Source organism: Athene cunicularia (assembly GCF_003259725.1).
Source record: "Athene cunicularia isolate RWA chromosome 1 unlocalized genomic scaffold, athCun1 chr1_part1, whole genome shotgun sequence".
NCBI classification, from domain to species: domain Eukaryota; kingdom Metazoa; phylum Chordata; class Aves; order Strigiformes; family Strigidae; genus Athene; species Athene cunicularia.
In genome coordinates, this window is record NW_020799091.1 from 62,053,038 (window position 1) to 62,068,009 (window position 14,972).

The window sequence follows — 14,972 nt, forward strand, 5'->3', positions numbered from 1 at the left end:
TGTCTGCAGTTTTTGGCAGGGATTTTTCTGTTTGGCTGTGGGAGGAGGGTTGTTTTGTTGTTGTTGGGTTTAGTATTACCAGAATTCTACAGGATGTTCATACAAAAATTGCAGACAGACCACAGATTCTTATCAGAGATCTCCACTCCAGTGTATTTTAGCCACTTCAGGGAATATTAGTTAATTTTTACATGCTTAATATTAATTATTTCAGGTTTTTGGTTTTGTTTTTGGTTGGGGTTTTTTTGTGTAAATTAGCATTGGTTGGAAGAACTTCACTAAAAAGATGTTTTAAAAAAGAGTCATGTCTTCTTAGTCAAAAGAATACCAGATTGCTGGAGCTGAAATGTTTTGTTGCTGGGACCTCATTTTTGACATTCTTTTCCAAAATCACCAGGGGTCTGTCCTGGAGGTAGGGTCATGGGAGTCCCCTGAAAGCTGCTCTGTGAACATGACTTTCCTGCTGGTGATGTGAACATTATTTTCACAAAGCAGTGCAAAACCTGGGGGCTTCCAGTTAGTTCACAGGAAATATAAAGTTATTCCTGTTGTTCCATATTTGGACAAAAATGACATTTAAAGCAACTGTTTCCTCTAAGTACATTCTTTTACAGGAAGCTCTGGCAACAATCAAAGTATTTGCTTACTTAGTGAAATTTTCAGAATATCACATTATACCGCTCAGGCACAGCTCAAAGGAGATAACTGGTTTGTGAATACTAACTAATGGTGTTATCACTAAAATATAAAGTCTCTTGTCAACATTATCTACTAGCAGGTCTATTTCCATGGACTGACAGATACTGCTTAGCCTCCAGCAAGTAGATAATACTGCATTTACTGAGTATCAATCCAGTCGGTTTTGTACCCTTTTCGATTTAAGAACTTCACTTTCAGTTGTATTTTCAAAGTGAAAAAAATTCCAGGTGCCAGTAGGGTTCTCTCGTGCTACAGTCACTGGTGTTATCTCACTGACAGCTGAGGATTAGAGTATGCTTCTGGACTTTCTGACATGCAATGACAAGAGCTTCCAGGAATACATTTCAGAGGGTATGACCCTTCCTAAATTCGATTATGGTAATTGTCGCCAATAATCCCCACTTTACTATTCTACTTTGTGAATAGTCAAACTGGAGCCAGGTGATACAGGTGAGAAACTCCCATTCCTCATCCTGATAACTTAAAAAAATCTGAGGGGAGGACAGGAAAACCTGTTGCAGAACCACCATGGCTCATGGCTGTTGCACCTGCCTCATATGCAACTACTCTGGAGTGCAGAAATCAAACTGCTCCTTGTCCTGCATAACACGGATCCAGACACTCTGCCTTCTAACTCAGCTTTTTAGTGTAACTCACATTAGCAGTTAGTAGGCATGTAAACTGAAGGGAAACCAAACATCAAAATGCCTTCTCATTTGTAAGGCAGAGCAATTGCAGCCTCTGAAACAAATCCTGCAAGTTTGTTTTTCTTGCTGCCTTCTGGGATGGATCCACACAATCACTTCCAGAACCTGCTAGAGGTACAAGGCTGGATCCAGCCATAACCTGACAAGATGGAAATGGTGTCATTACAGTGGTGTTCCATACCTGCTGCCTCTGCCAGTGGTGGCCAGCAATGCTGGGGGGACGGAAGGCAGTCAGTCTTCTTGCCTTCCTCTCAGTAAACCCACACCCACAGGGCTGAACTGCTTTCTAGAAATGCCTTGTGGCTTCTCTGGCCTCTGTGCCTTTTGGTATTCAGCACACATCCCTGTTCTCACAAGCACAAGGGTACCCATAATACATCTGAGTATGGGTGCTCGGTGTGGTCGAAAGCCTGCCCCAAAACAGCTCCAGCAGGGAGGCAAAACGCAACACCACCCAAACTAGGCAGAGGCTGAGGAAGAGGCAGTGGTGGCCACCAGCACGGCAGGCGACGGAGCCTCTCTGGCCAGCCTGCACCTTCCAGTGCTCCCGTGACCCAGGCCAGAATCAGGCTGAGAGGAAACTGCCATGGAGGACTCCCTCCATCCCTCCTCTCACACACAGCGGCCCTCTCTAAGCAGCACTGGGGAATGCGGGAAGAGGTGGCGCCACCGCTGGAGCAAGCCCCCATGCCCACAGCCTGGGCCCAGCCTGGCCCACCAGCAGGACAGACCACAGCAGCATAGCCACAAGTGAAGCACTTTGCTGTGGGACAATTTCTTAAAAGGTGGAAAAGAAAAATATCCCTCTTAATGTGGACACATAACCCCCCTACTTCCTTGCCTACGGTTTTGTTTACCACTGTGGTTAGCAGGACACAAACGCGCAGCTGCTGTTTTAGTCGCCAGGCGTTACCCCCAGCCTAGCCATGGCGGTAACCACGCACAGAGCCGGCCTGCGGGCGCCGCCAAGCGCCACCATGGGCCCAGGACTATCCCTGCGGCTGCGGAGCGTTCACCCTGATGGAGAGACCACCTCTTTGCCATGCTGTCCACAGCCATCACTAAGTCTTCCCCTTAATAACCAACCTGGCCCCTGCAAATGCCTGTTACACCAGGGAGCGCAGTGAAAGAGCCAGTCTGCAGGGGAAACACAAGCCCTCCAGTGCCCCAACCCTCCTCAAGGCTTTTTTGTAAACCTGAAGGCAAAGGAGATGCCTCAGGATGGACACACAGGAAGTCAGTGAAGTGGTTTTGCAAATGTTTACAGCAAGTCCATGAGTGGTGCTTTCCCTTCCCTTAGCTGATAAACATGAACATCAATATAAACAAATACATTTAAAAGTAACAGCTTTATAACAACACAGTGCTGGGAAGCAGAGGGCTTCTTCCTTGGCCATCCTTGCCTAGACTAAATAAACAGAGAGGCGAAATCCTCTTAGTTGGGATGCACACCGAAGAATATGAGAAAAACACAAGAAGATAAACTGGACTTCTAGGCTTGGGCCCAGAGAAGAACCCCAGGTGACATACAATCCAGCACAGATACAGGCTGCTGTGTTTTAAACTTACACTGCCTGAGCACAGCTCTCCTTGGGTGGGCTCTGAGCACTGCATTCTTGCTTATGCAACTCCTAATTTCCCATTAACACCCTCCTGCCGTGTTATTCATCACCACAGCACAGGTGCAGCTAACACCATCACCCTGGGCTGGATCTTGCCCAAGAGACCTATTGCCCCCATGTCACATACTGCATGAACAGTGTCCGTTTGCTCCTTAGTCTTCTGCTCCTCATCACCAGTTCATTAACCTTCAGCCCTCCCTGAATCTGATTTTTGCATGACTTGGGAAATGACATAGCTTTACGTGGGTATGCAGTATCTGCAAGAATGGCTCTGCAGATGCACTAGCAGCAGTTCCTCAGCACAGACAGACTGCCACCACAGAGTCACTCCCTAAAGCTGTGGCTGTACCTTCACGTCATGAACATCCCCAACTCACAACCCCATCTGACAAGAGGTGGTGCAGCATCCTGTTACGAAGATTTATCCCTCCGTGTCAAATGCTGCAGCTTCCACAAGGAAAACCTTAATGGAATTCCCCACTGACCTCCATGGCATATTGCAGGTATGTATGACTTGTCATTAAAATCCTTCCAGGAGGACTCTGTCAGATGGAGTATTTAAAGGCTCTCAAATTTTACTAGACTGTATGCAACTTGTATTGCATTAATTTATCAGAATTGTCTAAATGATTTCTTGTGAAGTTGTCTTTTCTTCTAAAAGGAACCTCAACTTTTTCAAAAATTCTGACAATGAAATAATAAACTAGTAATGATGAATATAAACAATTTTAAATGTATTGTTCATACTTCACAACACTAGATAGAAGGTTAGCTCACTCATGTCCTCAATAACACTGGGAAGAGGAGACAGGTAAAAACAGTGATAGCTTCACTCTGGCCAGCAGATTCAACAAAGAGTCATAAAACTGTTCATAAGCAATTAATTGGTACATTTTAAGAACCTTACGGTATTCCGGAAACAGCAGTAGTAACCACAGCAGTTCAACATCCTTGTCAAACACAGGATTTAAAAAGCATGTAGCATGTTTAGTCTACCTAGCAGCCAGCCAAATTACATGCAAAATTACATTTTATAAACCCACTTTTCTTCCCCACAGATCTCAAAGCTCTTCCAAACACGTTCAACCTATGGCAATACCACTGCTATAGTAAAAAAGGCTGCATTTAATTGCTCTAGTGAAAAATTTCAGATAGTTGTTGCAGACAGACAGTTCTAAAAACTGCAGCATCACAGGGCAGGTCTAAAGTTGGAAGAGTATTTCTTAGAGTGAAATCTGTTTTAGGAGTATTTGCTTTATAACCCTACCACAATTTTTGGCCTGGAAGTGGTACCAGAAGTTTACCCTACGCATTTTTCTCAAATATTTTAACACTCAACGTCATACCTGGGCATCTTCTCTTAAACTCCAAATTACAACTTCGGTTCAGTTAAACTAGTAATTTTTGCAACAAATTGTCAGTCATGTATCTGTTTGGACTCCTAAAAAAACATAAGGGGAAGTATTACTTCCTCTGCTCCTTAATAGGCCACTGAATTCTGTCTTTTGCTCCTGTCAAGAGTGACATTGACTACCTGATGAGCAGCATTACCACCACCCTGGGATGTAAAAGCTATCAATGACTTGCATGACTTGCAAGAACTCGGGGCACTTGTGTGTGTTAGGCTTACAGGGGGTGGATGGATCAGATCCCTTTTGAGATCTTGCTGTCTTCCTCATTCATCTGATGAACATCGAACTTACATAGGAAGGAAGGGGGACTTAGGTGCAAATCAGATAGTCTAAATCTCACACTTTGTCCCAACCCACCCTTGAGGTGGTTATACCTCCTTTTGAATCCAGTTCTTCCTTAGGAGCCCTACGGCATAAAGGAGAGAAAGGCAATGCAAATCACCAGTGTAGCTTTCATTGCCCTGAAGACCTGGACCCCTAATCCTCTAACTTGCTCTGAATTCAACCCTTAGATAAACACACCAGAATATTCATACTGGCAGAAACTATAATGTCAGCTCTTCCTATACAAATGAGCTCTTTAGTCCAGAAAACATTTTCAACTGGATTGTGACATTCCAGATGCACGTTGCACTGCAGATAAGCATAGATATTAAAGATATGTCTAAAGATAAAGAAATTTGTCTCAAAATCAGTAACTAAAGACTAACGTAGACTGATTGTCAAACAGCTTGTTTTCTTCTTTTTCAGCTGTGAAACTCACTTTTAGTATGTGGATGGTCAACTGGATTCTTTTGGCATTTTAAAGACCTAGTCACAAGGCAAAATCAGTACTATTCACATGTACTCTAATTTACTTGTCTGGCCTAAATGAAAAACAGACACAATTTTCCTAAACCCATATTTTTCAAAATTGACATTTGAAAATCCAGTTTTAATAAAAATTTAAATGTTGGAACATTACAGCAAAATAGCGACAGGAAATATAATTTTAGTGTGCAACATTTGCCAAATGCAAAAGGAAATAAACTTGTCAGTTCTCTCTTTTATGCTTCTTTGTTGACTAGACAGGAAGCTGACAAAAATTGATTTTTTTTTTCCTCCTGTAAAGCATACAGCGTAATTTGTATTGTACCACTTCAGTTGCTGACCACATCTGGTAAATAAAAACATACTTCATGAGCATCCAGGGAAGTGTTTAATATCTGACAGTTTACAGAAATGCCATACTAATTAAGTACAAAAAGAAAAGTAAATAGCTTTCATTGCAGAAACGGAAATAATGTGATTTAGAGGAGAAGCTGAAAATCCATTCTTTTCTTATGGTTACTTCCTGAGTGATGGAAAAGCTATAGCTGAGTAAAATTAAACATTTGTCTAACCTGCATTCCACATGTAGAGGTCAACAGAAGTGCAAACATTGATGAACACTGAGATATAGCGGTAAATATTTTGTGAGTAGTTTATTTTAAAACAGTAAGAAACTGCCAGATAATGTTCAGCAATTTCTTCCACTTATTAATAACAAGAAAGCATACATAAATAGGTTTCAGTATCCTTGCTTGCTATTTAGAATTAAAAACAATAAATCTCATCCAACCAGTAAAAGCTCAATACTAAAGATCTCATTCTTTGTCAAAAAAATTAATCAAAACTTTCTGAAATTAATGAACAAGGGTAATTATAGATGACAGCTGAGTAACAATTTCAGAGCTTTTCCAAAAAAGATCCAGCCAATATTAGGCTCAAGGCACACAAATGGCAAGACGAAAGAAACAACATAGGCTGTTCCTCCTGTGACTCACTGAAGGACTGGTTCACAACAGGTAAAGTCACAGCGTCCAGTCTTGGTGGACCCTGCCACAGGTTTGTCCTATCCCTTCTGCAGCCCTAACCCTACTCTTGTGCTGTCACTGGCACACTTCAAACCTATCCTGGGATTATACTAGATGAGGGCTAAATACAGTGACTTCCCCCCCAAAATTTTTTTTAATGGCCCATTTTAGCTTATCGAATTACCTTCATGCAGGGGTCAATAAAAAAAAATGCTGCCACGGGGGATAGGCAAGATGATGCACACAGGACCACAGGTTGAACTGTCTGAGAACAGTCTGATGTGGGGGGCTTAAGACTGACACAGGCTTCGTAAGTACTTTAATTATCAAAGGCACTTATAATTGGGCACTGAGATAAATTGGTAAACTGATGTATTTATGAGCTAATGCATGCTAGTGTGACAGAAAAAGATGGAGATCCCCACAGTTTACCTTTAAGATTTAATATTACTGATCATATTCCTTTTTACAACAGTGTAACTTCCACTTACTAACAAAGATAGTTCCATTTTTATTGGTGTTAGTGAAAGGAGGTTCAAAGTATTTCTAAAGTTACCCTGGTCAAAATTCTTCTTGAACAAATTTGATAGTTACTTTCTATTTGCTATACCTGTATGACTTCTGTTTAATAACCTTATTCCATATTCCTTTTTAAGATATTGTGACCTCTTTTTTATTCAAAATAGGTTCATCACCTTCATATTATGGATATTAGCTGAATTAACCATAGCAGTGAATTGTAATGTGACTGCAAGCTTAGCCAGGCTTCTTATTTGTCAAAAATGATCATACATTGTGGCACTACCAACATGGCTTCATGCCATAACTTGCAAAATTCAGGGAACTCAGACAGACATTGAAAAGGAGCTTTGCAATGCTCTTTCCTCACCTTCCCAGCCTGTGAAAGACATGTCATCCTGAGTACATCTAGCAGTACAGTTTGTAACTTTGCTGAAGAAATTTAAAATATCTAATTATCCTGCATCCTTAAGTATACATCCTTCTGATCTGCAGTATGTTGCCAACACTAACATAGAAGCATAATATATCCAAAACAATTATCCTCAGGTAATGAAAGATTACCTCAAATCAGGAACAATAGAATTGTGAAGACTCACACAGTTTTAACTGACCAGCATTTTGCTAAAATTAAAGCTGTTTGCAAACTATAAATTAGTCTAGATGTTTCAGAACATCCTGAGTAGATTCATGAATGAAAAAATGTTCACCTTGACAATTTCACAACAAGAAATGCAAATATTGACATTTTTGAGTAACAAGTGTCATCAAAAAAACAGGAATAAAAGTGATATATGTAAGCAAAACCACCCAAAGTCACATCACGAGACCACCTTTCAGTGCCAGCACATCTGCAGAAGTCATACTAATACTCAAAGTTCAGAACATGTCATTCTCATGGCAACATTCTTAAAGCGCCAGATGTATTCCCAAATCACTCCCCGGAACACATCACACTTTTAATTACACATCTAAATAACACTTTTTTAAAAATCCCATATTTACACTCTGTGAAAAGTCAAAAAAAAATGAAGTCATCAAAATCACTACATTTACTAATTAGAAGTGGCTCATTAACCAAAAAGACATCAGTGCTGCATATACATAATCTTAAATTTGTGACTACTGCCTTACAGATGTGTTGCAAGTATTCCTGACTCTCAGGGCTTCTTTCATTCTTGGCACTGTTCTTTAGAGTGGAGTTATATGAGTTTATAGATATCTTCTAGGATTTTTTTTATTTAAAAAGTGTCATCCCCTTGACTATCTCATATATCAAAAATCTGCAAACTAAAGGTCAAAAACAGAAGATAAATTTCAAAGAAACTGAAAGATAATTATTACAAACCATTATTTTAAAGCCAAAATCACACTTGCTTTGGTCTCAGCTCATACTTCTTGCACAGAGATAATGGCAACTCCATTTGGATTTCTTCATGCATCATTCTTCTAGGTGATGTAATTCAGAAGTTGAAACAGGGAAAAAAACCCTCAATATTAAATAATTCAAGCTTTTAGGGCAGATTCAGTCTGATAAAATTAGTATTAGCATATTTTAACCAGACTTGATGTAAGCAAAAGTTTTACAAGGGAATTAGTGCCTTAATTTCACTGGTGTTAGCTTTAAAGAGGATATTTATTTATATTACATTTTTACAATATTTATTGTTCCCAATCTCTAATAGTTTATTTGATCTTCAAGTAAAATAATGCGGGTTTGAAAAGTATCTTATTAAGATAAAGCCTTTCAACTAAGTCATATATAGTGCTAGAATGACCCAGAAGTTACTTTATTTAAAGGGATTTTAATAACTAAACTGCAACTTTCAGTAGTTCTTAGATTCATCAGAAATGGAAGAGTTTACATCCCTATTATCACACACAAACAAAACTGGAAGCCCAGGAAACATGTGGAGCAAAAGTATTTTCACCTATAAAACTCAACCAGGTAAATTCAGACTATTTCTCCAGCAGTCCACCTCCCAAAACCACCCTGACAGACTCTTGTATTTAACCCTTCCTTCTTTTCTTCATCAACCTAGGCAGGCACTACTCAGAGCTCTCAGAGTGGAGAAAGGAAAGCTGGAAAACTGAAAATCCCTAAAATGTGGGATAAGGAGTTCTGGCTGACAAATACAGTAGCACAAAGAACAGCGGCAGGTTGTCCCAAGGTGGAGGAGGAGGGGGAGGAAGAGAAGGACATTCAGATTCCAGAACCTGAACCTGCAGGCATCTCCACAGGAGCACAGTTAAGGTCATATATTGCAATTGTATTCCATTTGGCTTTCCTTTCAACTCTGACCAAAAAAAAAAAATCCAACAAAAAAACAACCAACTAATTTCTAATGAACTGACTTCAACAGAATTAGGAATCCAAGTATCTGTAGTGACAAACGTGCTCATACCACAGCATCTCCCAGAAGGAACATACCCCACAGCAATTTACCAAGTGTACGCAGCACCACAATGGCTATGAGGATGGATACTGTCTGCCAAAAAAGAAAATGCACCTGGACTGAAAGAAGAGATGGCTGGTTTCTTTCTTTGATATGCACCCACAGTATCTGACTCCTTCCCATAATTCCTTCAAAAAAGAGACAGAAGTGATGCCAAATAGGCCATCTGAGTCGAAAGGCCTTCAAGAGATTCTGAACATCCAAGTTTTAAGCAACTAAATGAGAATAATGCTGGAGAGAGGCAACACTTAGAGCATCCAAATTTAAAAAATAAAAGTCATGAGAAACACTACTGGAAAAGAAAAAAACACCTGCAAAGCTTAGTTTAGCAACAGCATTAATATTAGTATTAGTATTTCCTCTGTACAAATCAAAATAAGCTTCCTAATTTTAAAACTTGCAGGGCATTAAGCAGATCCAAACCACTGCCGCAGATTCTTTCAACAGTGTTGCATCCATCATATCACCTAAAAAATTTGACCAGAAACTCAAGGATACCCAGAGATTTTGAAAAATCTTGTTAGGCATTTAGATTTGCCTATAGGAGCATCACTTTGGTCACTCATTTGTTTAGTAAATTTGATTAGATTTTGTCTAATTTTACAAGTCAAAGAGCTTTAAGAATTGAAGAGGCACTCCAACTCGCCAAAATAAAATCACCATGAATTCTCTAACGTCCAGTATCAGATCCTGTCTTTATTGCTATTTATTCCTAATGTATATGCATTCAACATAGCAGTTTTATTTCTCACATGAAAAATTTTACATTCTCTCCTAGAACCAGCACGTCATCTCATGTCTCCACACTTGGCAGATTTTCTGAAAAAATCAAAAATATCACAACCAAAGTTAAGAGTTGTTTGGGTAACGTCAGTTATTTTGACTGCAAAAAGATGTGGGGTTTTAGCTCAGAAGCAGGTCACCATAGAATGTATTGAAATAGTCCTCTTGAAATGTCCACATATCAAAAATATGAATGCTTTTACACAACTCAAATCAAGGCCCGATGTAACAATAACTCATATATCACTTTTTAGATCACGGAATCACCATTTCATCCCTTGGAAAAACTCCATACAAAAATAGCATCCGTGGGAAGATGGAAACATTAGGCAATTAGTACCACAGAAGATTCTGCTATACTCATTAGGACAGCAGCTTTCTTCCTTTGGTCTTATTTTTCACATCCTTTTAGATGACTGTGTGTCACCAGTTTGTAAAGAAGAAAGTATCTGAATTTTATCTCTGCAAAAGCTCAAGTGCATTGTTATCAAAAATTTTAAATCACAGTGGACAATGGAACATAAAAAGATTAGAGGTATTGCAATATTTCATTCTTACCCAGAAAAATGTATATTCCTTTAAAAAAACAAAGCAGATAAATTAAAAATGCTGTGTTTTCTCTTAATAATGGTGACTAATTTCAAATACCACATGAAAGTGTTCATTCTAATATCCAAGTCAGAAGGAACTTTGACGTACTTACTTTCTTCCCCTCCTCATAAACTCTTTTGGTCTTTTTCATTTTGAGTGCTACTTCCAATATATGTATAACCTGCCCTGAAACATCTTAAATTCTTGAATCACAAGCAAACTTCAAATAGTCTCTAACAAACAAGTGTAAAGTCACAGAAAGCTTTTGATTATTTCTAACCACAAGACACTGCTGGCAGTACAAAATGACCTAAACTGTTGGCAGTGAAAAGCTCAAGGACAAACCAAACTGGTCTCTAAATGCTCAAGTTATTCTTTTCTGAAGAATCCCTAGGCTGGCTTCTTTTACATGCATGTAGTGCTGGACAAGCACACACTTGGGCCGACAGACACATCGCCAGCTCACATCCTAACCCTGCTCTTGGTAATCTGTGGTATGCCCTGACTCAACGTGTCCTGTGTGGGGACTTTCACACCTGAGACTTTATTTCATTTTATATCATAGAATCATAGAACATCAGGTTGGAAAGGACCTCAAGTATCATCTGGTCCAACCTTTCTTGGCAAAAGCACAGTCTAGACAAGATGGCCCAGCCCCCTGTCCAGCTGAATCTTAAAAGTGTCCAATGCTGAGGAATTCACCACTTCCCTGGGGAGATTATTCCAGTGGCTGATTGTTCTCACTGTGAAAATTTTTTCCCTTGTGTCCAAAAAAATCATAATCTCCCAAAGAGTAACTCGTACCCATTACTCCTTGTCTTTTCCATGTGACTCCTTGTTAAAAGGGAATCTCCATCTTCTCTGTGGCCACCCTTTAAATACTGAGACTTGGTGATAAGGTCTTCCCTAATCCCTCTCTTCTCAAGGCTGAACAAACCTAGTTGTCTTAGCCTTTCCTCACATGGCAGGCTTCCCAGTCCTTTGATGATCTTCTACAGTAATACAACAGATTTGTTACACCTTGTAAAGGGATGCAGCATCATTAATATTGGGTTGTTGGTCTACTCTGCCAATTTGCATTCTTTAACTGTATGCCACAGCAAGATTTGGACTTGGATGACCATAAAGTGGCAAGAGCTGTTCTAGCAATGCAAATGCAAGGCTGGTAACCTGGATAATGCACAGGGAATTCATGAGTCTGCTACTTACTTTGCATGGCCATTTTTTTAAGTGAAGTAACTGGTAGTATGAAATATAATGTATAAATGCATCTCATAGATGTGATTTATAAATCAGTGGACTAGTTGCACAACCATAAAATTTCAGACAGCAGAGTTGTTGTATCATAAATCCCAGTTTCGAAAACTGTCTTTAAAAAAAAAAAAGTGGAGAAAAATCCTTGTGTGGAAACTATTCCTGCAGAAAAGAAAGTGTTTCACCTGTATCTTTCACAAAAATAACTAGAAATTTCTGAAATGACTGTCTGAAGCGACAGTCACTCACAGTTACGTAGAACAGAAATATATACAAAGTATGCAGCAAGCTTCCAGGAAGGGAATCCCTATTTCCTACAGCAGGAGCAGCTGTAGGAAAGACCCTTCCTTTTAGTTAATGGTTTGTTTGGTTCTGCAACTACAACCAGCCAGTTACTGTTCCAACTCCCAGTTACACAGACTTTTTTAAATCCATCTCTGGAACAGACAAGGTCATCTTTTGCTGTGCAAACCCATCTGAAAGGACAAAATACGACCATGGAACCTCACTCCTAACTGTCTGAAATGCATAGTAGGTGCAATTGTTTCCTCTTATCAAAAACAGTTCATCTTTCTCTGACATGGTCTGTATTAAGAGTTATTAACAACTTTGCCTTGTCCCTGCCTATCATAACACTAAGTGCATGTATGACAACGTGTGACAATCCTGGCTTCTTCGTATGTGGGTGACACTTAAATGGAAGCCACAGTTGTATCTGCATCGGGTGATGCAGATCAATGCTACACAGGGTCTTGCTGAGATTAGGACATGGATTAGATTCAGCCTGAGGATCCTTAATTCTGAAAAGAAATGTGATGCTTGAGAGGTGAGGGAAGTTAGCTGGAAGGGACTGTACAAGTAGTATCATCCCTATAATGCCTTAGTGTACAAAAACTAGAGTGAAAGAGTGGGGAAATGTATTCTTTACAGACTACACCAGTTTTTTGGAGACTAAAGAAACTTTCAGGCACTAAAGGATTCCCATGGTTTAAAAACAACACAACAAAAGGACCAAAAAACCTATTTTCAGTTGTCTCAGTACAACTCCAATTCTCACTGAAGCTTCTCCTGCAGTCAGAGCACTTACAATCTTTCTCATATATAAGAGGGGAAAACCACAATCACTTCTTCCTCAGTTAAGTCATTAGTAGGCTCTTGCTCATTTTCACAACACAAAAATGTCCAAGACCTCTACTTGTTCTGTCAGCTTAGGTTCACATCAATGAACATAAGAAGTTTGGGGAATGGCGAAAAGGATTTCATGGGGAAATAGGGTGAAATTAATAATTTAGTCTGTGTCTTTGTGCATTTTATGCACTCCATATACACTCCATTTCATCCTTCTGTGATTGTGTACCCTATTTTCAATAAACTCCTGAATGGTTTAAGATTCACCCCAAGAGGGAAGGAAGAGCAGAAGGAGCCATTGAGATTGCCCAACACTTTCTTCTCCAGGCAGGCTTTTGAAGGAGCAACATTTCAACCACAGCACCTTCTTAGGCAAAAAATATTTTGGTCTTCAAGATTAACCACCTTTAAAATGCAAGATGTGGCAAATTAATTTCAAATGGCTATCAAGTAGAGTAAATGTATCCTTTGACAGAAATATGATGAGGTATAAAAAGCAGAGTAAGAATAAGTTAGAAAAGCAGCTTCACACATACTTAAGGAGAGTCATATGTAGGTCTAATCAAGGATTATCAGATTCCATTTTGAATGTTATCTGTTCTAGATTAATGGTGGCAGTATGTTAGACATTTGGGCATCAAATATCTTATTTATAATAACTCCTAGAAGTGCATAACCCATAATAAAATGGCTATAAAAATAAATTCAGTTTACAGGCACTAGTTTAAGAATTCTTGAAAGGTACTTTCAGGATTTAGAAAAGTGATACTTACTGTACTAGAGAAGTGGATTATAGAAATGGATTAGTACAGAAATGGATTTGCTACAAAGTCTTTGCTAGAAAAAATAACATTTGAGAGGTCTATGTTGAACAGTTGCTTTTCAGTGAATACTGCAATATTTGTCATTCTATTTTCAAAATAGAAGCCTACTCTACTTCACTTTATATTTTCACTTTCAAGCAAAACCAGCTGACTTTTCATGTACTTTCAGTTTTCAAAAATTAGTGCCTGGCAATGATTTAATCTCCCCTCCAAACCAAAAGAGATTAGATTACAATTACGAAACACTGAAAACAGGAAATGTTGTAAACTCTGACACAGTATTAACTATGCTGGTTCAAATGACACTGTGAAATTTTCTTAAACATGGTCAATCAGCATTTGTCTACATAGGAGAGTTGCGTGAGAAATAGCTTCTTTTAACAGTGAAGTCATCACCACGCCATATGGATCAAGTAGGGATATTTAGGATACTTCCAAATCATGGCACACATGTATTTCATTACTGAAGGAATTACAGTAACAAATCTAGAAAGAAAAACTAAAAAGTAATTCTTCACTATACTCTCTTTGTTGACAACACTGGAACTTCAGTTGGCCATCTGAATATTCATACCAATGGAGGCAAAAATTTCTACTTACTGTGCGGATCTTCATAATACATACATATAATTTCAATGAATTCCCTCAAAGACACAAATCAGATAAGCTCCCACTACCAGCATTCATTAGACAAAGTACAATCTGGTTGTATTGTCACCAATTTACTGAAATAGTACTCAGAGCACACTACTCTCCATAACGTTTCTTTTATACAGTTTAGTAAGAGAGGAGACAAAATATTTCTCAGCAAAACACAGCGTTCTTTAGAACAGCAGCTTCAGCAGCAGATTTTGGATGAGCTGCTTCACCAACTGGGAAGGGCTTTGCTTTCAGCCTAGCATCATGCATTCAGGCTTTAACCAGACTATTATTTTATATATAGCAATGTCCATCCTTTTTTTCCAGACAGGATACACAAGCCTCCCATGGAGGACTGCATGCTACTGTCTCCCTCCATCCTTTGACCAGACATTTGCACATGACATTTGCATCACGAAGTAGATGAGACATGTTAAAATCATTACTGAATCCACGTCTATCTGCTGCTTTGCCACTCACCACTTGTTACTGTGTTACAGAGC

At 39.2% G+C, this 14,972-nt stretch overlaps 1 protein-coding gene across 1 annotated transcript in view; it reads right to left on the reverse strand.

The window, feature by feature from the left end:
* COL4A1 (collagen type IV alpha 1 chain) overlaps nucleotides 1-14,972 on the reverse strand; it is a 105,912-nt gene that overhangs the window by 83,157 nt on the left and 7,783 nt on the right. The window lies entirely within an intron of this gene.